This window comes from Hibiscus syriacus, unplaced genomic scaffold (assembly GCF_006381635.1).
Source record: "Hibiscus syriacus cultivar Baekdansim isolate YM2019G1 unplaced genomic scaffold, ASM638163v2 tig00111721_pilon, whole genome shotgun sequence".
Classification (NCBI taxonomy): Eukaryota; Viridiplantae; Streptophyta; class Magnoliopsida; order Malvales; family Malvaceae; genus Hibiscus; species Hibiscus syriacus.
Window position 1 is genome coordinate 795,226 of NW_024063164.1, and position 23,252 is coordinate 818,477.

General features: G+C 33.7%; 2 pseudogenes; one reads left to right on the forward strand and one right to left on the reverse strand.

Moving 5' to 3' along the window:
* Positions 1 to 6,222, forward strand: part of LOC120168850 — a 29,121-nt pseudogene extending 22,899 nt beyond the window's left edge.
* Positions 6,223 to 7,237: 1,015 nt separating this feature from the next.
* LOC120168835 lies at positions 7,238 to 10,528 on the reverse strand (annotated as a pseudogene).
* Between the last annotated feature and the right edge of the window lie 12,724 nt (positions 10,529 to 23,252).

Below are 23,252 nucleotides of genomic sequence, written 5' to 3' on the forward strand. Positions count from 1 at the left end.
TGATCACAATAAAAAAATTTGATAAAAAATATATAACATTTTGATTAGACGCAATCTAAAATTAATTTTTTTAATATTTTTAATTGAATAAAAAATACTATAAAATAATTTTTTTATTTAACTAAAATTATTAAAAAATTAAAATTTTACGTTGCATAAATTTCCCACTAATTACCCTTAAATTAGGCGTTTGTAATTAGAGCTGGCTATACGGGTACCCGCCCGTTTAACCCGCGGGTTTTAACGGTGCGGGCTTAAATGGTGCGGGCTAAAAAGCCTACAATCATAAATGATCTTGAATTTTAAGGCCCGCGGCCCGTCCATTTAACCCGCGGGCTAAACGGGCTTATCCGCGGCCCGTTAAAATAGGTAAATTTTTAAAATTGTATCGATCCCAAAAACATCGAAACTGATAATTATAATGTAATAGGTAAATTTATAATGTAACCGGTAGAAATATACTGGTTAATTAGAAAATATGTCAACATAATGTATTGATACATTTTTAAATTGTGTCGATATTTTTTATCCAGAATGAATATCAAACGAGGTGCACACATAAAGTGTCGATACATTTATTAAAAGTATCGACCCCAAAAATATCCAAACGAATAATTATAATGTAATAGGTAAATTTACAATGTAACTAGTAGAAATATATCGATTAATTAGAAAATAGATCAACATAATGTATTGACACTTTTTAAATTACGTCGATATTTTTTGTCCAAAATGAATGTTACCCTTAACCCTTTTACAACTGTAATTTATATTTTTACAAACAGAAAACAATTTTAACCAGATTTCAAATAATTGCATTGCGTGTAGATTACTGGGAGCAAAAGAATAATTGAGGATTAATTCACACACACATTCAGAATTTTCTCTCCACTTTTATTTAGAATTACACGGTTTGATGTTATTGGTTTCTTTAAAGAACCAAATCATATCTGAATTTTAAAGATTTGGATAAATATCTCAACTATTTTGATCTATTAACAACCAATAATTAAACTTAATCATGCACAACTGGATTTAAAATTTTGAATTGTAAAACATAAAATAAATTAAAAAATAAATAAATTAAGCGGACTACCCGCGAGCTATCCACGGATATATCTATTAAACTCACAGATTTAACGGTTCGAACTAAAAAATCTACAATCATAAACGATCTTAAATTTTAAGATTCGAAACTCGCATTAAACGGATAACCCGCCGACGTGAGCCCATATACCCAGCTCTATTTGTAACTTAAGAGTTTCCCAAAGTATAGCTGCTTTTAATATAGAAAGCTGGGTACAAAACACGATGCAAGTGATAAAGTTTTACCGTCGTATATGATAATTCATTGTACGTGTCACTAATTCATGGGATATATACACTCCTGCTTACGTGTTCTTTATCCTCCGCTTTTCCTTGTGTTTGCTTCCAACTCTATCTAACTACCATGATTGTCCATGAACTCTACCACATCGAAAAAGTATAGCATTACGTTAAATTTGTTCGATTGGGATTTGTCCAGATGGATTTTGAGAAACCCTACACCTGCATTGATTTTGATGAAGGTGGATACCGTGGGATCATATTTTACAAAATATCGATTATCTTTTAAGGATTTGATCATTGCGATGTGAAAAATTGTGTTAAAAGCACAGATCTTAGGAATTGAGAAAGCTAAAACCTAGGAAAAGTGATAGCTTTTGTTCTTCAGTCTTCTTTTCCCAATCTCTCCAATTCCCTTCACAATGCATAGAATTGTTTTGCAGAGAGAAATCAGAAGCAGAGCTTCCCACGCAGTGGCTCAATTTTGCCAATCTTTATAGGTATGCCAACTGTTTGATCATATGCCGCTACTTATTCCTTTTTTAATCCGTGGTTTTGATAGTAGATGCCTGGGGAAATCTGGGTTTTGTTTCTTTCTGTTTTTAGAATTATTTGCAGAGAACTAAATTTTGTAAAAGTAGATTCTGATCTGTTGAAACTTGAGAGTGTTTTGGTCTAAAGAGTTATTTGATTTAATTTTGTTCATAACATACAACAAAAAGAGCATACTTTCTTTTGACTATTTTATATGAATTTTGTGGAATGTGTTATTTGCTTCTTCTTTTTGCTGTGCAGATGAATCATAAAGTTCGGATAGTTAAATTTCTGTGTGGTTTGTTTTATATCCAAAAACTTCATATGGATTTATTTTTAATATTTCGCAATTTTTTGCCATGATAGGTCTTTTCATTCTTTACCTTTTGCGGCCGTTGAAGCGGAAGCGATATCAGGTTCTCAACCTGCCGAAGTACAAAACTTGGGTAGGTAGTCAGTATTTTATGTTCATGAAGATGGGGGAGGATGAGGGGAAGATTTAGCCTGTTCTTTTCTTTTGTCTCACACTTTGCTTCAAAGCTATGATGGATTCATTCCCCCTATGGATTGTGTGCTGTTAGCGTCGAAGTTAGATGATAGAACCGTTCTGTAATGAAGTCTGGAGATAAGCAACTTGTTGTAATATGGAATGTTTTTGTTTTCAGTGCAATGTAAATGGAAACGATCTGCGACTTGGAACACTCTTGTGGATCCTTTGAATGGAGAGCCATTCATTAAAGTTTCAGAAATTGATGAAAGTGGAGTTCAGGTTTGTCCATTGGATGTAATGTGTTAGATGCTTGTATTGCTTCATTTCAGTCGAATCTACGCCACTTAACTTTTGATTGTCTAAGCAAAACCCAGGCATGTCCTGGTCCTCATGCTTTTAGTACTTCAAAGAGTGTTTTTCATTGGGCCTCTTCTCATCAGTTTTTAGCAAAAGCAGTTTTTTTCATGCTTTTAAATGTATGAATGAAGTATTCTGTAATGGATTTAATGTAGCCATTTGTAGAGAGCTTGTCCAAGTGCCCGAAACATGGTTTACACAATCCCTTCAAATCACCTGAGAGGTAGCTATTACTTGTCCTTCCGTTTAATCATAATACTTGGGCCATATGTGCCTTTTTCCCCACATTTCTAGTTGAAGAAATAGTACAGAAACTATCTTTATTAGTTTTCTGGTATTTTTTTCTACAGATATCTTTTATATGGAGACATATCTGCTAAGGCAGCACACATGCTTTCCTTGCCAAAGGTAATGTGCTTTAAGGAAATCTATTTAGTCATTTAGGTGGGAAATGTAGTATCTTGATGTTATTTGGTATCAAATTCATTATTTTGTTTTCAATTTTTATGATTTTCAGGTGTCTGATTTCTTCACTAGGTTAATACAAAGAGTCTCTCCTAAAAGCTATCAACAGGCCTTTGGTGAAGTTTATGTCACAAAAAAATTTCTTGAGAATTTCTCTGGTGATCAGGTATATAATGAACGTATTACTTGAGCCTTTCTAGTTGCCGGACGAGTCATTTATGGAAGGTGATCGTGACAGATGAAAAATATAGTTTTACATTTCTTCATAAAATTTCCTTCATAAATATATATTTTCTTTAATGAAAATGATATGGATATCAAGATTTCAGATATACCCTAAGCCCTTACCTATAATAAAAATTCATGACATTCAGTTATGGTCTTTAACCTATTCCTTCTATTCTTCATTAATGGTAGGTTCTTTTCCTAGCAAGGTCTTTTGCAGTACCCGGAAATCATATTGGACAGCAAAGCCATGGGTACCGTTGGCCTTATGGTCCTGTAAGGCATACATTTCACTTGTGGTTGAGTCTGATCATTAGAAAAGCATCTTTCATGTCTTATTGTTCAAAAGCAATTTGTAAGATTGATGCAATTGACTTAATCTGAAAGAAGAAAAAATTAATTAGTTCACAAATTTAAGAAAGTTTCACCTCCTATTTTAGTTAAAAGTAACCTGAAATTAGATCCTCTAAGTACTTATAAAATATTTTGGAATTGACATTTGTTAAAGTAGGTGGTCATATTTCTCTTGTTTTCTGAATTTGAAAAATGATAATATGCAGGTCGCTATTATTACGCCCTTTAATTTCCCACTCGAAATTCCTGTACTTCAACTTATGGGAGCACTCTATATGGGCAACAAACCCGTTCTTAAAGTTGATAGCAAGGTCGACCACTCGAAGATTAGTTTCATTTTCATTGATTGGTTCGATTGGTACTTTGATGGTTACAAGTTATTAATAGTTTGAAACCTCTTTCTGCAGGTAAGCATCGTAATGGAGGAAATGATGCGCTTGCTTCATCATTGTGGGTTACCACCAGAAGATGTTGACTTCATAAATTCTGATGGGAAGACCATGAACAAACTGCTGATGGAGGTCAGTTACTTCGAGTATAAGTTCTCTCTGTTACTAGTTAAATGATTTTCTAGCTTATGAAGTTTCCTTTGAGCAGGCAAATCCCCGAATGACCCTCTTTACTGCAAGCTCAAGAGTAGCAGAGAAATTAGCCGTTGACCTCAAGGGTCGTGTGAAACTGGAAGATGCAGGATTTGATTGGAAAATTCTTGGTCCTGATGTTGAAGAGGTTCCTTACGAAACGAATTCGAAACCGTGTTCAATATTCTTTTTCCATGTCTAGACCAGGATGATTCTTTTTGTTCATTTCTTTTTGTTTTCTAATCGCAGGTCGATTATGTTGCTTGGGTATGCGACCAGGATGCGTATGCATGCAGTGGTCAGAAATGCTCTGCACAATCAATATTATTCATGCACGAGGTTAGCAACTTCCATTTGGTATATTTGCATTAATTTAATCCATTATTATCTATGTTTCTTTGACTCGAATGTATCGGATACATGCATATCTTTGACATGAATATGTTCAATTTTGAAACGTGTGTCATGTATCTGGAGGGTCATACGGTCATATCCATATGCACGTCCAAATGTCTCGGACATTGTCTTAGACATGAGTACATCTAGGAAAATATATGATCTAGAGAAAGAAGATAGCTCTTCATTCTTATTTGTAGCACAAAATGTTCTTTGCTTTCTAACTTTTAAAGTTGTTTCATATATATATATGTATATATATATATGTATATATATATTCAGAATTGGTCTACGAGTTCACTCGTATCTAAAATAAAAGGTCTTGCTGAGAGAAGGAAGCTAGAACATTTAACCGTTTGCCCTGTCCATACTGTAAGTATGCTTCAATCTCAAATAGAACTGATACAATGATAGAATCATGACATTTCAAAATTTTCAGTCTCCGGAAGCACTTATTTATGTTTCATGCCATCTTCCCCCTTTAATATGTACTGTACTGTTGCAGGTCACAACCGAAGCAATGTTGGAGCACAAGAAGAAATTACTTCAGATTCATGGTTCTAAGTTACTTTTTGGGGGTGAACCCTTGGAAATCATTCAATTCCAACCATTTATGGTGCAATGAAGCCAACTGCCGTATACGTTTCTCTTGAAATTTTAAAGCCAGCTAATTATGAGCTCGTAACCAAAGAAATTTTCGGGCCATTTCAGGTATAACCATTTAAGGTATTCGACGGGTGAAATATTTTCTGAACGAGGATGGTAAAAACACTCATTAATATGTTTGCTTGTAGATTATAACTGATTATAAGAAGGATCAATTAGCAATGGTGTTGGATGCTTTGGAACAAATGCATGCACGTCTAACAGCCGCAGTTGTCTCGAATGATCCCATCTTCTTGCAGGTAGTACTTTAAAACTTTTTTCAGTCGGTTCTAAGCATAAAATTTCGAAGTGCACAGTTGGACTTGAATGAACCTTTATTTCTTTGGCACATTGTAATTTTCATCAAATGTAAATCGACAGGATGTCATCAGGAAAACGGTGAATGGGACGACTTATGCTGGATTGAGAGCAAGGACTACTGGCGCTCCACAGAACCACTGGTAAGCTAAAACAAAAATAAAAGAAATCATTTTCATGTATGCTTCATATTTGGTAGTAGGAAATGAAAATGGAAGACTTGTTTTAGGTTTGGAGCCGCCAGAGATCCTAGAGGAGCCGGAATCGGAACATCAGAAGCGATAAAGCTGGTTTGGTCATGTCACAGGGAAATCATATATGATTTCGGTCCCTTTCCGAGAGGATGGGAAATTCCACCTTCAACATGAGAGAAGAGGAGTGTATTCAGAAGCAACATTTAAGGTTTCATCTATGCAGCCAGCTTTTGGCATTGCCATTGCAGTTTAGAAATAAAATGAGTGAAATTTTTGTCTCTTTAGTATATGGAGTCTCCTAGTTTTAGGTTATGTTACCTGGGGATGATACAAGTATGTTCCGGACACAGGTATTTAATAAAATACAATGTTTGAGCTTTTAAGCTCATTTGATCTCCATGGATTCCTAGTATGAATCAAAATTACAATGTAAGGTTTGCAAGGATTTGTATATTTGAATTTGAAGAAATATGCTCTGAAATTTCTCCCAAAATCTTACTTAACAAATCTCCAGGGATAGACTGAGAGGGGAGTGGGTCGAAGTAGTTGCTCCCCTTTAAAAGTTTCAAATTTCTATATGTTTTAAATATTTCCTTTGTATTTCCTGTTTAAAATATATTTTCGTCCTTAAAAATTTTTAAGTTCATGTCCTCATTAAAATTTTATGAATTCATGTCCTTAGAATTTTATAAATATGTTCCTTCTAACAAAATCTAATCTTACGCTCGTCCTTGTAATCCTCTATTTCTCTTCTAAAACCCCACGTGACCCCGTCAATCTCTGGGTTTATCTTACATTCCAACTCTTACGTTTATCATTTTCTTTACATAAATGTAGGATTATTTATCTTGGATGGTTTTAGTTGCTAATTCTCAAAATTCGATTCATAACAGTTCCTTTATAGATGTAATTCGATTTTATTTTTCCTGTTAAATATTAAATATTGATTTTTTTTATTTTTTAATTAAACCGAACAAAACCATTATACTTAAATGTGCTATAATCTTATTATCAAAGGTAATCTTATATTTTGTGAATGAAACGATCCCTTAGAGATTTATTCTATTCCCACTAGGCCACTACTTGAACATTTCATTATAGTCTTGTTCAATTCTAACAGACTAAACAAACACAGATTGTTTAAAAGATGGTTTCCCTATCCTCTACAATGACCTTACTTGATGCAACAACTATGATTGTGCAACTAATCATAGAAAATGAGGGGGCAAAATAAAATAAATCAAAATTTGGAGCCCTAGTTTAATAGTTACACAGATTTTTTTAATAATAAAAAGCTAGGGAGGACGGTGCCCCCCTGCTTTCATGGATGTTGAATCGAGACCCATTTGATATGAACCATGGTAAGAAAAATTGTTTTCATGAACATGTCATCATTAGAATTCTCAAAAGACGCCAACTGCTAAACTACATGACGGAATTATGGATAACATGGATCAGTTGCACAACCACAAACTTATAGAACGAATGGGAGGATCTTATTCTCAACCCCATCCCTTTAGAAACCTTCCGTAAGTGCAAAAACTCGTCCGGCCAGAGGTGAAGGCAGTGCCGCGACTGCTTCCTGGATTTTCTGATAGAACAGCAATGACATAAATTTCTTAATCCCTACAAGGAACACAAACTAAGGCAGCATTTAAAATGAAGACTATGATTGACTCGATTCGATAGTAAAGAGTCATTTAATATGTCAATTAAATGATAAACACCTTTGAACCAGTCAGCGCAAAGATTGAACTAGATATAGATCTGGAAACTTTCCATGAGAGAAAGCAAACAACTTGACCTCAATTTCTGAGCTATAAAATGGACCACCATACACAAGAACTGCCAGGGCATACCTCTAATGCATACCGAGCTGAGAAGTGAATCAAAAGAATTGCTCGGTTCTCGAACTTGTCTGCATAATTAATTATCTAGAATTTCATCCATAAAAACAACAAAACAAAGCTAATTTATTAATCATAAACAAATATATAATTTTCATATGCACAAAATACAAGACGATGTCAAGAGTATGAAGTTTACCTCGGATAGATGAACGTGTCCATAATCTCTGGCATGCTCCACTGATACCGAGTTATCTACGAATGTGCTCTGTGGAACAAGACAGATTCTCAGTTGTCTATAAGTAATAGCCTAATACATAAACAATTCATGGTTTTATGCGTGCACTGGGCTGACAGAAGAAAACCTAACAATTTATTCCAAGTTCTTTGGAAACTAAAATGCATCCTCTTTATAGGCTCGAAAGCTAAACTACGTTATCTTTAGATTTCCATTGAAGCATTTCATTTCTTTGATGAACTCGTCACTGAATGCATAAACACAATCTTTGAGTCAACCTGAAAATTTTAGGAATCCTAGACATTTAATGTCGACTATCTTACCGTGGGGTTGGGGATGAGGGGATTTGATTAACTCCTAAAAATACTTCCAGGTACACTATCATATATACATCCAACAAAAGGGATGAAAATGATTGAACAATCCATTATTCTAAAAGGCAAACTAAAATTCTACAAGCAATTAATACACGCAGGATGCCGAACAGGATACCATTGAAATAAGTAAATGAGATGCATAACTGATATAAATTTGCAGCCTATTCTAAACATTTATCAAGAGCACAATTCAATTATGCTTTTATGAGAGTAGGTTTCCGATAGAAATCTAAGTTCTAGTATCCAATGGTTATCGAGGAGATTCGGGTTAATCTCTGTCTCAGAACCTTGTCAGGTTAGGAGTAAAGCATCCAATTGGATAATCTCAAATATTCATGATAATAGAGCAAGCTGACATTCCTAAATTAGAGATAACAAAAAGAAAAGAATAGAGTAATGCACCTCTACAACAAGAATCTTTGCCCGCAAAACATCTAAATTAGCTTCATCAACTATAAAGTCGGACATTGTATCTCCAGTAAAAGCAACTTCTGGTGCAGTAGTAGTATAAATGATCTGTCCATGAATTCAACCAAGTTACAAACAAGCTTATAGAATGATTTAATGCAACTAATATGAAGGTAAAAGTATGGAGAACTTTTCGGCTAAATATAATGAGTATCAACTTGAGAAGAAAATTTAAACACAAATAGTTAAAAACTTTTGAAGGAAACCACTTCGGTAATTTTACCAATTATAATCACATGCAACGTACTCCGAATTGTAAAATGAAACTCTCAAAATTTACAACCATCTGTTGAATTTTAAGTAGGTCCTAACCAAGATAATCAAGACAGACCTCCACACCTGATGACTTCAAGTTCTTGATCTCATTTCCAGAAAGGCCCAAGTACTCTTCTTTAAGTTTTTGTTTTACGGAGTAAACAATATAACCCTGCAACAATTACACTACCAATTTTAAGAGTAATGTCGAGCTGAAAGCCTGAAAAAATGAAAAATAAATGCTAGAGCTGGATTTCTTCACCTGGCTAGGTATGACATGGTAAGTTCTAAAAGCTTTACTTTTAGATCCCTTCTCAAGAAGAACTCCTCTCCTGCAAATATAAATGATATGTAATTGACAAGAAAATATATGCAGAAGGAAGTGATTTAAAAGGGTAAGCTATTAAAAAGTTAAAACTTTCACATTACCCACATCCAAGCTGATTAAACTATGCTTGAGCTCTGATTGATCCATCTTTCTATGCACCTCGAAGAGTTTCTCAACATCCTCTTTTATACAGGAAGGTACAATGATTGTTGGAGGCTTCATGCCATATAAACCCCGTGTTGCGACATACATTGGCAGGCCACCCTGTCAAACAAATAGACAGTAAATCAACTTTGATTTGTACCTAAACTTATTGGATTAGGATCCCTTCGATTATTTTCCAGTCCATTACTTGCCAATACAACTTTAATCGCCATTTATATATTTGAGCTTCACAATCAAAATCAATAGGTGGTTCTTATAAATGGAGTTGATGAATGTATTCAAAAGCAATGGAAAGATAAAACAAGGGATGAGAGCCTAATACAAAAGTATCATCATAGGAATCAACTAGAAGAAAATGGCACATTAAGAAAAATGAAACTTGGAAACAACTACACATTTTTCCTTTGTATTAAAATTGAATTTCTTCAAACTTGAAACAATTAAAAGTACCTAAAAACAGAGATTAATACGAAGAGACCTTCAAATTCTACCTTGAGACGTAAAAACAACAAAAGAAGCTCTGTGCATTAAACTGTAATCACCTGATTTTGTGTAAAACTATTCATTCAGTATTCGAAAACTAAAAGAAAAAAGGGCAAACCGAGAACAAGACTACCAAAAGCAAGAGCACAAGAAGAGCAAAAACAGAAAGAAAAAAGGAAACAACTAACGATGTGATCCGTATGGCCATGGGAGATAAGGAGAAAGTCTTGAGAAAGGGCACGTTGTGGGCATCGACCGATATCGAATGCTAAGTTAAGAGCGGGGAAAATAATGCAAGTTTCATGCCCTCCTATTGACAAACCTTCCACTCGGTATCCTTCAATTTCCATTCCTTTTTTGTGCTTTTTCTCATCGTTTTGTTGTTTCACTGATTCTGGGTTCTTTGATTTTTTGCCCCTTCTATCCATTTCAAAGTTATAAGAACAACTCGCCTTGGAGAAGAAGCTTCAGTTCGGTTTGGGTTAAAGGGAAAATTCTAAGAAAAGGCCATTTAATATAAGCTTACCATATTTTTCAATATATATATAAGCTTACCATATTTTCTTTATAAAAAGTAATTAATATCAAAATAACTACCCAAACTATACATTTTTTTAGTGGTGCCTATTTTTTTTGGTTAATCCATGTATTTAATGTTACAAACGTTATCATTTTAGGTGTTCAATCGTACCAATTGTTAAAAAACTCCGTTAAACAACAAGTGTCATGTTTTGGTAATTTTGAAAATTTTATTTTTAAAAATAAAAAATATTATATTTTAAAAAACCCTAATTTCTCTTAAACTAAAAAAAACTCAAATCGCTAATCCACCGACATCATCCTTACCATTCACGACTATGGTCGTCGATGTCATCCTTGCCATCTCCCAAGTTAGGCATTGTCATCCTTGTCATTAATTGGTTGTGGTGTTTTACAGTGTTGAGGTTTATCGGGGGGATTGTGTCTATTGATCGTTGATTGGCTCCTATTCTAATAGATTTTTTGGGTTTGTTAATCGTCAGGTGGAATTCGATGGTGGTCAGCGTGAGCTTAGGGAGAGTTATTTATTTATTTATTTTCAAAATTTTTGGGTTTTTAAATATAATTTTAATATTTTTATTTTAAACAAAATTTCAAAATTACCAGAATCTGACACATATCACTTAACGAGGCATTTTAACTATCGTTACAGAGGAAGCACCTAAAGTGATAACGTTTGTAAAATTAGACATCTAGATTAACTGAAAAAAATTAGACACCACTTTAAGAAAACAATATAGTTTGAACACTTATTTTTATATTAAGCAAAGTGGGATGTCAAATATGAGAATAACTCTCATAAACTGTAAACCCACGAACCAACATGTAAAAAATTGCAGTTTCACCCACTTGGTTTGTAATGTCCATGGATACTTAAAGTTGAAACATAATGTATGAATCATGGTGATATTGTCTTACAGTTTGAGTTGTATCTTCCATGTATGAAAATATATCATATCTCAACACATTAGTCAAATTCCTTAATTAATAAACCCAATGTTTATTCTGGGTCCAACCTTTAGTGACATTTCTCGAAATAGTTAATGTGCGCACAACAAAATGAGAAACATAAAACTTAATAGAGTTTCACTAAAACCATTCTTACAACGAAAAATTTACAAAGTGGAAACAAGTCCCATAGTGTAACACCCCCAACCCGTACCCGACCCGGATACGAGTCCGAGGTGTCACATTGACTTTTCAAATAATTACTTTTACAAAAGAATGAAGAATTTCAAATCAATTAAAATAATTGGTTTACAAAACATATTAGAGCGTATACTATTCAAATCTCTTAATTACATGCCAACTATATTCATTAAAACAAAATACATACTAATCATTTCTTTTCTGATCTGATATTCGGAAAGGAGAGGTTGACCTTGTTAGAGTATGCCCAAAGACCAATCATATGATGATTGTAATAATACTTTTATTTATCGATTTTATTGAATAAAGGCATTGCCGCTATTATTTTCAGTTATATATATGTGTTTAACATAAACTGAAAGATAATAAAGTCCATATAATGACATAATTGTTATTATTAAAAGATTCATAGTCAAGTATTATTATGGGCATGGACAATAATAATACGCTCAAGACTAACATGTTATTGATTGATGACAACGAGTTGTCATTGACATAGAGATGTCAGAATTAATACATGATTATATTGTTAGAGAACAATGTATTGGATTGACCCACCATGAGCATATGTCTTGGATTATTATGTGACAGTCATAACATTGCTCATGGTGATGACTATATGTATGATCCTCAGACTTGAGATCAATACTATCCCAACATATATTGTTGTATGTTTTGATGCAGCTAAACAAGCTCCGTAACTGGTTGCTCTATAAAGACTGTTATTGAATATATCTCAATATATGTAGTGGGTGTGTATGATTAAGATAGGATATGTCCTTCCTACATAATAGGAAATATATCATAGGCCACTTGATTGAGTAAGACAAGAAACACATGGCCATGCTCGAATAAGTTGATATGAGATATCATAAAGTATTCGTTAATTAAAGTCTACTCTAGAAATCAAGAAACAATAGATGAGCTATACAAGTGTGACTATTCCAAGACTTGTGCCTATTCTAGATATAAAGGACATAAGGATATAATACATAAAAGAGTTAATCACCAAGATGATATGTCGAATCATATTTTCTTGTAACTTAGGTGACAATGATATATTGCTAGATGCCACTCATTGTATGTAATATTAGAATTGTTCTAATAATTACTTCTAATGTTACAAGAACCTACAGGGTCACACCCTAAGATTGAAATGAGCAAAAATGTACAATTTTTTGTACGTTACTAAAATATATCTAGAGTTAATTAAGTATATATATTTTAATAATCATGAATATTTAATTTTAATTAATTAAATATAGATTTAATTAATTTGAAATAATAAAATCCCTGATATGATTAGGGTAACTTGGATATAAAAGGATTATTAAATTCAAATTAATTAAATATAGATTTAATTAATTTGAAATAATAAAAACCCTAATATGACTAGGGTAACTTGCCTATAAAAGGGTGTGTTAGGTCTAGCAGCTGTTTTGGGGAGAACACACACAAAACCTTCAGCCACTTTCTATCAAAACTGTTTTGGGGGAAAACAAAATTGCTCTCAATCGGGTGAACTGAGTAGAGGTCGAGACGTGATTTCGTGAAGGCTTACGATTCGAACCGATCTACACCACCAGAATTCTTTGCTTTCCTTGCTGTTTTTCAAGGAACCCGCTGTAAGTATTCGCATCTCTTCCTCCCGATTTCAGTTTTTCGTACTTGTATATCTGGTGAGACCGTCGATTTTTGTTTTCGCTGTGCCATGGGGTACGCTGACGGTCCTAACAGTGGCATCAGAGCCACTTGTACGATCTGATTTTGGGTTAAATTTTTGGTTGATGCGATATGTATGAGATGCATGTTCTAGTTTTATCGATTTCGGTAAATTTATTGATATCATTGTTTGAATCGATACTCGTAACGATTAATTTGTTAATATGTTTATCAATCGATTTGTTACTGGATGATCTGTGGGAGTGCGATAGCAGATCGCGTTTAGTAGTGGAACAATGGTTGTTCCGATGCAGAAAACCTTCGGGATTGAAAATCCCAAAAGAATGATTTTGTTGATAATTGTTATCAAATCGTGAAGTTTTTCCATGGAAACAGAAGTATTGTGTTTGATATGCATGGTTATAGCCCCTTGACCCCTTATCAGCAGTACAAATTGAAGGCCCATATTAATATTTTAACAAAGGCATAACAACATGTATATATATATGATATGTTTGTTTTGCACGGTGTTTGATATGCATGGTTATAGCCCTTGTTCAATTCACAATGGTTTATTTTGAAATACGGTCTGCAAGCCGTGCCTTTCTATATCTTTGTTGTATTTCTCTTCTCATCTTACTCCCTCGTATGTAAAACGAGTTTCTTTTAAAATTGTAAATCTATGAAGATTCACAAGGAGCAGAAGAATGGCGAGAAGTTGCCAAGAGAGTAGTCTTAGGCTTTAGGGTTCTTGGTTCTCCCATTGGCTTGGGATGGGCCACCTTAGTCATTGTTTTGGGCTATAACCATTGCATCTTATTTATTGTTATATTTTTTATGTATGCAATGCATCAAATGATATAATAAGAATAAATATTGATGAGATCAATAAGGGCCTAATATTAAAACGAACAATGATGAGATAATTACGCAAATCCCTCTTTATAATCTAAGTTAACTTAACCGTCCAATATTTACCCTCGTTAAGGCTTTGATCAATATTGTATGGGCTTTGCCAAAGCATTGGCACATAAATATATCTTGGTTAAACGTGAAGAATAAGCAAGTGATATTCACCGGTTGAAATATTGGTAATAACTTAGCTAGGTTATTCTAATAGGATTAGAAACCTAAAGGTTAAATATTTGGATAAGTCATGAGATGACTTGAACAAAAGTTGTTCACCAAAAATGAGGAGTTACATGAGCTGTAACTAGTCAAGTGTTACTTACCTAAATAATCACTATCCTAAAAGAAAAGCCAAAGCTGATTTAGGAAATTAAAACAAAGAGGGTTTTTAATTTTGAATAAAATAGTGGGAGTAACTTGTAAATAAAGTCCTATTTATAAATTTTAATTCGGTAAATTTACTTACTTTAATATTTCCATTGTTGTAGATTTAATGACAAACAACACTTTATCACTGCGATCACTCCTTGAGAAGGATAAACTTAATGGAATAAACATCCTTGACTGGTTTCGTAATTTGAGAATTGTTCTCAAACAGGAAAGGAAGGAATATGTCATTGAGGAACCTGTTCCTGATGAACCGGTAGCTAATGCTTCAAAAGCTGACAAAGACAAATTCAAGAAACATATGGCTGATATGTTAGATGTTGGATGTCTAATGCTTGCCACCATGACTCGTGAGCTTCAGAAGCAACATGAGGACATGGTTGCATATGAGATGATTCAAACTCTCAAAGAAATATATGAAGGGCAAGCACGTCAAGAGAGATATGAGACCTCTAAAGCTCTATTTCAATGCAAAATGGAAGAGGGAACTCCTGTAGGAGCTCATGTCATCAAGATGATGGGCTACATCCAAACGTTGGAAAAGTTAGGATTTCCTCTCAAAGATGAATTGGCTACCGATGTTATCCTGCAATCGTTGCCAGATAGCTTTAGGCAATTTGTCCTTAATTTCAACATGAATGAAATTAGCAAAACTTTGCCACAGTTACTTGGCATGTTACGAACTGCTGAAAGTAACATGAAAAAGGTTGGACCTAAGCCCATTCTAATGGTCCACAAGGACAAAGGAAATGGAAAGAAAAAGGTAGTGGCAAAGTCTAAGGGAAATGGTAAGACCAAACCAAAATGGAAAAATGCATTGAAACCCAAAGGGGGAGTTAGCAAAGAAGGAAAATGTTTCCATTGCGATAAGACCAGACACTGGAAAAGAAACTGCCCTGTTTACCTTGAAGAAGTCAAGAAGGCAAAAGCAAACGGAACGTTTGTTTCAGGTATTTATGTTATTGATGTTAATTTGTCAACATCTACTTCTTAGGTATTAGATACCGGTTGTGGTTCTCATATTTGTACTTCTGTACAGGGACTACAAAAGAAAAGGAATCTGGCTAAAGGAGACGTTGACCTACGAGTGGGAAATGGAGCAAGAGTTGATGCATTATCTATAGGGAAATATGTTTTATCTTTGCCTAGTGGACTTGATTTAAATTTAGAGGATTGTTATTATGTGCCTAGTTTGACTAAGAACATTATTTCTATTTCTTGTTTGGACAAGATTTGCTTTGAGATTATTATTAAGAATAATTGTTGTTCTTTTTATCTCGATAGTGTTTTTTATGGTTCGACACAATTGGTTAATGGTCTCTATATTTTGGATCAAGATAACACCATTTATAACATAAATACTGAGAGATCAAAAACAAATGACTCGAATCAAACTTATCTTTGGCATTGTCGTTTAGGCCATATAAGTGAGAGACGCATATCAAAACTCCATAAAGATGGATTCTTAGATTCATTTGTTTTCGAACAATATGATGTATGCAAATCTTGCCTGTTGGGAAAAATGACTAAAGCTCCTTTTAATAGTAAAGGTGAGCGAGCAAGTGATTTATTGGGGTTAATACATAGTGATGTATGTGGACCAATGAATACACAAGCCAGAGGTGGATTCCATTACTTCATTACTTTTACCGATGACTTCAGTCGGTATGGGTATATTTATCTTATGTGCCATAAATCTGAAGCCCTTGAAAAGTTTAAGGAATTTAAAAATGAAGTACAAAATCAACTAGGAAAGAGTATTAAGGCACTCCGATCAGATCGAGGTAGAGAATACTTAAGCATAGAGTTTGATGAACTCCTAAAAGAATGTGGGATTGTCTCACAGCTTACACCACCTGGTACGCCACAGTGGAATGGAGTTTCTGAAAGAAGAAATCGAACACTGTTAGACATGGTTCGATCGATGATGAGTCGTAGTGATCTTTTGACTTCTTTTTGAGGACATGCACTTGAAACAACCGCTTTCACACTAAATCGTGTTCCATCTAAATCGGTTTAAAAGACACCATACGAGATATGGACTGGGAAACGTTCCAGTATGTCTTTTATGAAGATTTGGGGTTGTAAAGCTTATGTAAAACATCAGATGTCTACAAAGCTCGAATATAAATCTCATAAGTGTATATTTGTTGGATATCCTAAAGAAACTAAGGGATACTATTTCTTCAACCCTAACGAGAACAAAGTGTTTGTTGCTCGAACATGAGTTTTTCTCGAAAGAGAAATTCTCTCAAAGAAAGGGAAGGGTAGAAATATTGAACTTGGAGAAGTTCAAGAACAACAAATAAATGAACCTGAAGTTGAGCATGTTTCACAAGTTGTTGATGAGCATTCAACAGATTTAGAAATACAATCACTGCGTAGATCCACAAGAGAACATCGTGCACCTGAGAGATTTGGATTTCTCCTTACGACACATGGAAATGTTCTTCTTATGGATCAAGATGAGCCCATGACTTATCCAGAGGCAGTGTCTAGCCCAGACTCTGAGAAATGGCTTGAAGCCATGAGATCTGAGATGGATTCTATGTCAGTAAACCAAGTATGGACTTTGGTTGAACCATCTGAAAGGGTCAAACCTATTGGGTGTAAATGGGTTTTCAAGAAGAAAACCGACATAGATGGTAATGTACAAACATACAAGGGGCCATTATTCACTAAAGGTTTTCGACAAGTTCATGGTGTAGACTATGACGAAACATTCTCCCCTGTAGCTATATTTAAGTCCATCCGGATCCTGCTCGCAATAGCTGCATTCCATGATTATAAAATCTGGCAAATGGACGTCAAAATCGCCTTCCTTAATGGAAAACTTGAAGAGGATGTGTATATGACACAACCAAAAGGTTTTTTCTTTCCAGGAAATACTGGAAAGGTTTGTAAGCTACAAAGGTCTATTTATGGACTAAAGCAAGCTTCTCGAAGCTGGAATCTTCGTTTCAATGATGCAATCAAACAATTTAGTTTTATCAGAAATGAAGATGAGCCTTGTGTTTATAATAAAGCTAGTGGGAGTATTGTTTCTTTCCTAATCTTGTATGTAGACGACATACTCATCATAGGAAATGATATACCTACTTTACAGTCTGTTAAGACTTGGTTAAGTTGTTATTTTTCTATGAAAGATTTGGGTGAGGCAGCATATCTTAGGAGTTAAGATCTATAGAGATAGATCAAGACGACTTCTAGGTCTAAGTCAAAGTACATATATAGACAAAGTGCTGAAAAGGTTCAGTATGGAAGAATCCAAGAAAAGATTTTTGCCTATGAGACATGGCATTTCTCTTTCGAAGGAAATATGTCCTTCAACTCCACAAGAAAAAGAACGGATGAATAAGATTCCATATGCTTCGGCTATTGATTCTATCATGTATGCCATGATATGTACTCAACCAGATGTATCGTATGCTTTAAGCATGACAAGTCGGTATCAAGTGAACCCTGGTGAAAATCATTGGGTTGCGGTTAAAAATATACTTAAGTACTTAAGAAGAACTAAGGATAAATTTCTTGTCTATGGAGGAGAGGAAGAGCTTTGTATAAAAGGTTATACTGATGCCAGCTTCCAAACTGACAAGGATGACTCACGATCGCAATCGGGTTTTGTGTTTTGTCTTAATGGAGGTGCTTTGAGCTGGAAAAGTTCGAAGCAAGACACAGTAGCTGATTCTACAATAGAGGATGAATACATTGTAGCTAGTGAAGCAGCAAAAGAGGTTGTTTGGATCAAGAAATTTATAATGGAATTAGGGGTTGTTCCCAGCATATCAGATGTTGTAGAACTCCGTTGTGACAATAATGGAGCCATTGCACAAGCAAAGGAACCTAGATCTCATCAACGATCCAAACATATTATTAGGTGCTTTCATCTCATTCGAGAGATCATTGATCGAGGAGATGTGGAAATATGTAGAGTACACACGGATGACAACATTGTTGATCCCTTGACGAAGACTTTTACACAGTAGAGGCTTGATCGTCACACTGAGTCACTCGATATTCGATATATGAGTGATTGGTCTTAGTGCTAGTGGGAGATTGTTAGAATATGCCCAAAGACCAATCATATGATGATTATAATAATACTTTTATTTACCGATTTTATTGAATAAAGGCATTGCCGCTATTATTTTCAGTTATATATATGTGTTTAACATAAACTGGAAGATAATAAAGTCCATATAATGACATAATTGTTATTATTAAAAGATCCATAGTCAAGTATTATTATGGGCATGGACAATAATAATACGCTCAAGACTAACATGTTATTGATTGATGACAACGAGTTGTCATTGACATAGAGATGTCAGAATTAATACATGATTATGTTGTTAGAGAACAATGTATTGGATTGACCAACCATGAGTATATGTCTTGGATTATTATGTGGCAGTCATAACATTGCTCATGGTGATGACTATATGTATGATCCTCAGACTTGAGATCAATATTATCCCAACATATATTGTTGTATGTTTTGATGCAGCTAAACAAGCTCCGTAACTGGTTGCTCTATAAAGACTGTTATTGAATATATCTCAATATATGTAGTGGGTGTGTATGATTAAGATACGATATGCCCTTCATACATAATAGGAAATATATCATAGACCACTTGATTGAGTAAGATTAGAAACGCATGGCCATGCTCGAATAAGTTGATATGAGATATCATAAATTATTCGTTAATTAAAGTCTACTTTAGAAATCAAGAAACAATAGATGGGTTATAGATGTGTGACTATTCCAAGACTTGTGCCTATTCTAGATATAAAGGACATAAGGATATAATACATAAAAGAGTTAATCACCAAGATGATATGTCGAATCATATTTTCTTGTAACTTAGGTGACAATGATATATTGCTAGATGCCACTCATTGTATGTAATATTATAATTGTTCTAATAATTACTTCTAATGTTACAAGAACCTACAGGGTCACACCCTAAGATTGAAACGAGCAAAAATGTACAATTTGTTGTACGTTACTAAAATATATCTAGAGTTAATTAAGTATATATATTTTAATAATCCCGAATATTTAATTTCAATTAATTAAATATAGATTTAATTAATTTGAAATAATAAAATCCCTGATATGATTAGGGTAACTTGGATATAAAAGGATTATTAAATTTTAATTAATTAAATATAGATTTAATTAATTTGAAATAATAAAAACCCTAATATGACTAGGGTAACTTGCCTATAAAAGGGTGTGTTAGGTCTAGCAGCCGTTTTGGGGTGAACACACACAAAACCTTCAGCCACTTTCTCTTAAAACTATTTTGGGGGAAAACAAAATTACTCTCAATCGGGTGAACTGAGTAGAGGCCGAGACGTGATTTCGTGGGGGCTTACGATTCGAACCGATCTACACCACCAGAATTCACTGCTTTCCTTGCTGTTTTTCAAGGAACCCGCTGTAAGTATTCACATCTCTTTCTCCCGATTTCAGTTTTTCGTACTTGGATCGCTGGTGAGACCGTCAAGTTTTGTTTTCGCTGCGCCATGGGGTGCGCCGACAGTCCTAACAGACCTGTCTTGCTCCTCTTCGCTCTATATTCTCATCGAAACCTACGTGTGAAAAATTCACACACTAAGTCTATGACTTAGTGAGGCATATAAAACATATAATGTAAACTATAATTTCTAACAATGATTGCTTGTTTCATACTATCATATCATACAATCTCATATACACTTTCATGAAATAAATACATACATACACATATAGCATCATATCATATATGAGTGTTTGCTATTTCATGTTCCTATAATCATTTATTTACACCACTTAGCTTAGCTTATATCATATTCTACTGTTATCATTTAAATCATTTTATTAACATAATTCCTAATCATATAATTCCTATCTCAAAGTCACATATCTTATCTCTTATTTTCATATGTTCATATTTAATATATAACCCATAAATTCTTGTTACATATTCTATATCATATTCTTGTATACTAATTTCTTATATTCTATTAGTTCATTTTCACATAATTTTATTACATAAACATATATTTTCATAACTTATTATTATCTAATTCCCCTGATGTTCTCATATGATTTCCTAGATCATTGTACTATATTTCATATCACCTAAGAATTTACCAAGTTTTAGATCATAGTTCTATTTAAATGTATAGACCTTCCTATACAACTTATCTAATATACTCTTATATTTATTTATATACATGTTTCATAGTTGATATATTATCTATTTTATCTCAATTCTCATTTAATCACATAATACCATTATACTAGTTCACATACCAAGTATATTTCCACAGTACGATCATAATTATTCTAATCATATAATCATATAGTCCACCACCTCATTACCTATATATATATATATACTTATGGAGTTCACTACATTTCTCATGTAATTACTTATAATATATCATATAAGTTCATTATATTCTTTTATATTCAAATATATCATAGAAACATATTTTCACATAGATACTATAACATATGCAATACATGCAACCAACATACTCATATCCAAGTACTCAACCACATACAATAATCATATTAAGTTTATTTATATTATCTCTTTATTAGCCATGTACACATATGAGAACTAAAGATATGTGAGTACATTGAGGTTGTGCACCTATGCTGTCACCACAGCTTATATAATTCCATTGAGTGACATATGAAATTTGTCCCGAAGGACCACTATGTCCTGAAGGACCTATCATATGTCCTGAAGGACCTATGTAACCCTCGACTCTTGGCATGCCAACTATACCTCTAGCTCTCATTTCACCTAACATGGGCATTCTCTTTCATATCATTTAGCATATTCATATAGACATATGGTTCACTTTCACATATCACATAGCTTAGCACATATATTTTCTTTCATATATCTCATGTTACATCTCATATATTGTGATCATGTAAGCACATTATTTATTTTCATATAGCTCATATCATTTCATTCATAACCACATATCTCATGTTCATATGATCTCTTACGTTCATATCATATATCTTATAAAAGATTCTTATATCATCATATATATCATTTATACTTATTCACACATTTACACTAACATGTACTCACGTATATCATATAACATAGGCAATAACCAATAACACACATATATCATATCAAACATATGTTCATATTAATGAATTCATGCATTCTACTATAGGAAATAGACTTGTCACAAGTCTTATTTCCATTAAACATCATATACTATCTCTTCTCGATGACTATTACTTGTTGACTTGTCCGGACTTTATTCTCGTTTGATATCTACACAATCATACATATTATATACATATCAGCATTCTAAATATCATAATTCGATACTTCACAATCATTTTCTACTTGGAGTAGTATCGGCACCCCCTGTAGGGTATCGATACTTCACTAGTTGTGGTATCGATACCAAGCCTGGGTATCGATACCCGTTTTTCATTCAAAATCCTTGTTTCAACAATGGGTATCGATAATGGCCTTATGGTATCGGTACTTTTGGTATCGTTACTACCCTCCAGGTATCGATACCCCATGAATACCTTTGTCAAATTTAAGCTTATAGTATCAATATTGTTCAACCAGTATCGATACCCCTATACCAATTATCACTCTTTTACTCTTGAAGTATCGGTACTGGATGAAGCAATACTGATACTCATAGCCCAAAATTCACTTTTCTTACCCGAAAATCTTACCAAACTTATTTAATTCTTATACCATAACCTCCTTTTAGTCCTTTAAGCTTAACTACACTTATCCAAATCATCTTATATCTATATAACCCATCATCGTCTTTAATAACTCAACTTAATTCTTGAAACCAAGAATCTTACGAAATTTCGAACATGTTTTTAATTCATTTCTATTACTTCTATCTTCTTAATTATACCTTTGACAAGTCAAATATGACTTCTAAATCCATTTAATCCTTTTTTTCAATAATTCACTTAAAAACTCCTTTTACTTAATCTCTCGTAACTTGTTCATCTTTGAGTTTTAAGCCACCTAAAACTTTCCTTAATATTTCTTATCACTCTAAGAATCAAAAGAAACCTTAAAATTAAAGAAACAATCAAATTAAATCCAACTCACCTTACCAAAGCCACGGGAGGAATAAGATAACTAAGCCTCCAGAGTTTTCTTTCCTTTTTCCTTCCTTTTTCACGTGGTTAATTCTCTTATAAAGGGAAAAATAAAAAATCTTTCATGTCAAATAACCATTATACCCCTTCTACTTTCAAACTTTGTTATTAATTCCAACACCAAAATTGTCCAATTAAGTCCCTAAACTTTTAATCTTTTCTAAGATTGGTCACTAAGTTTCAAAAACTTTCATTTTGGTCACTGATCTGACTTTTGGGATGTTACACATAGTGACAACATGATCCTTAAATTTATATGGTGGCATACCTTCAGTTAAAGAATCAACTAACATTTGCTAAGTGTTATGTGCTCAATGATCAATTTATTTTCTTTAACACGTTCCCTTATGGCTAGATACTCAATGTCGATGTTTTTTCTTCGAC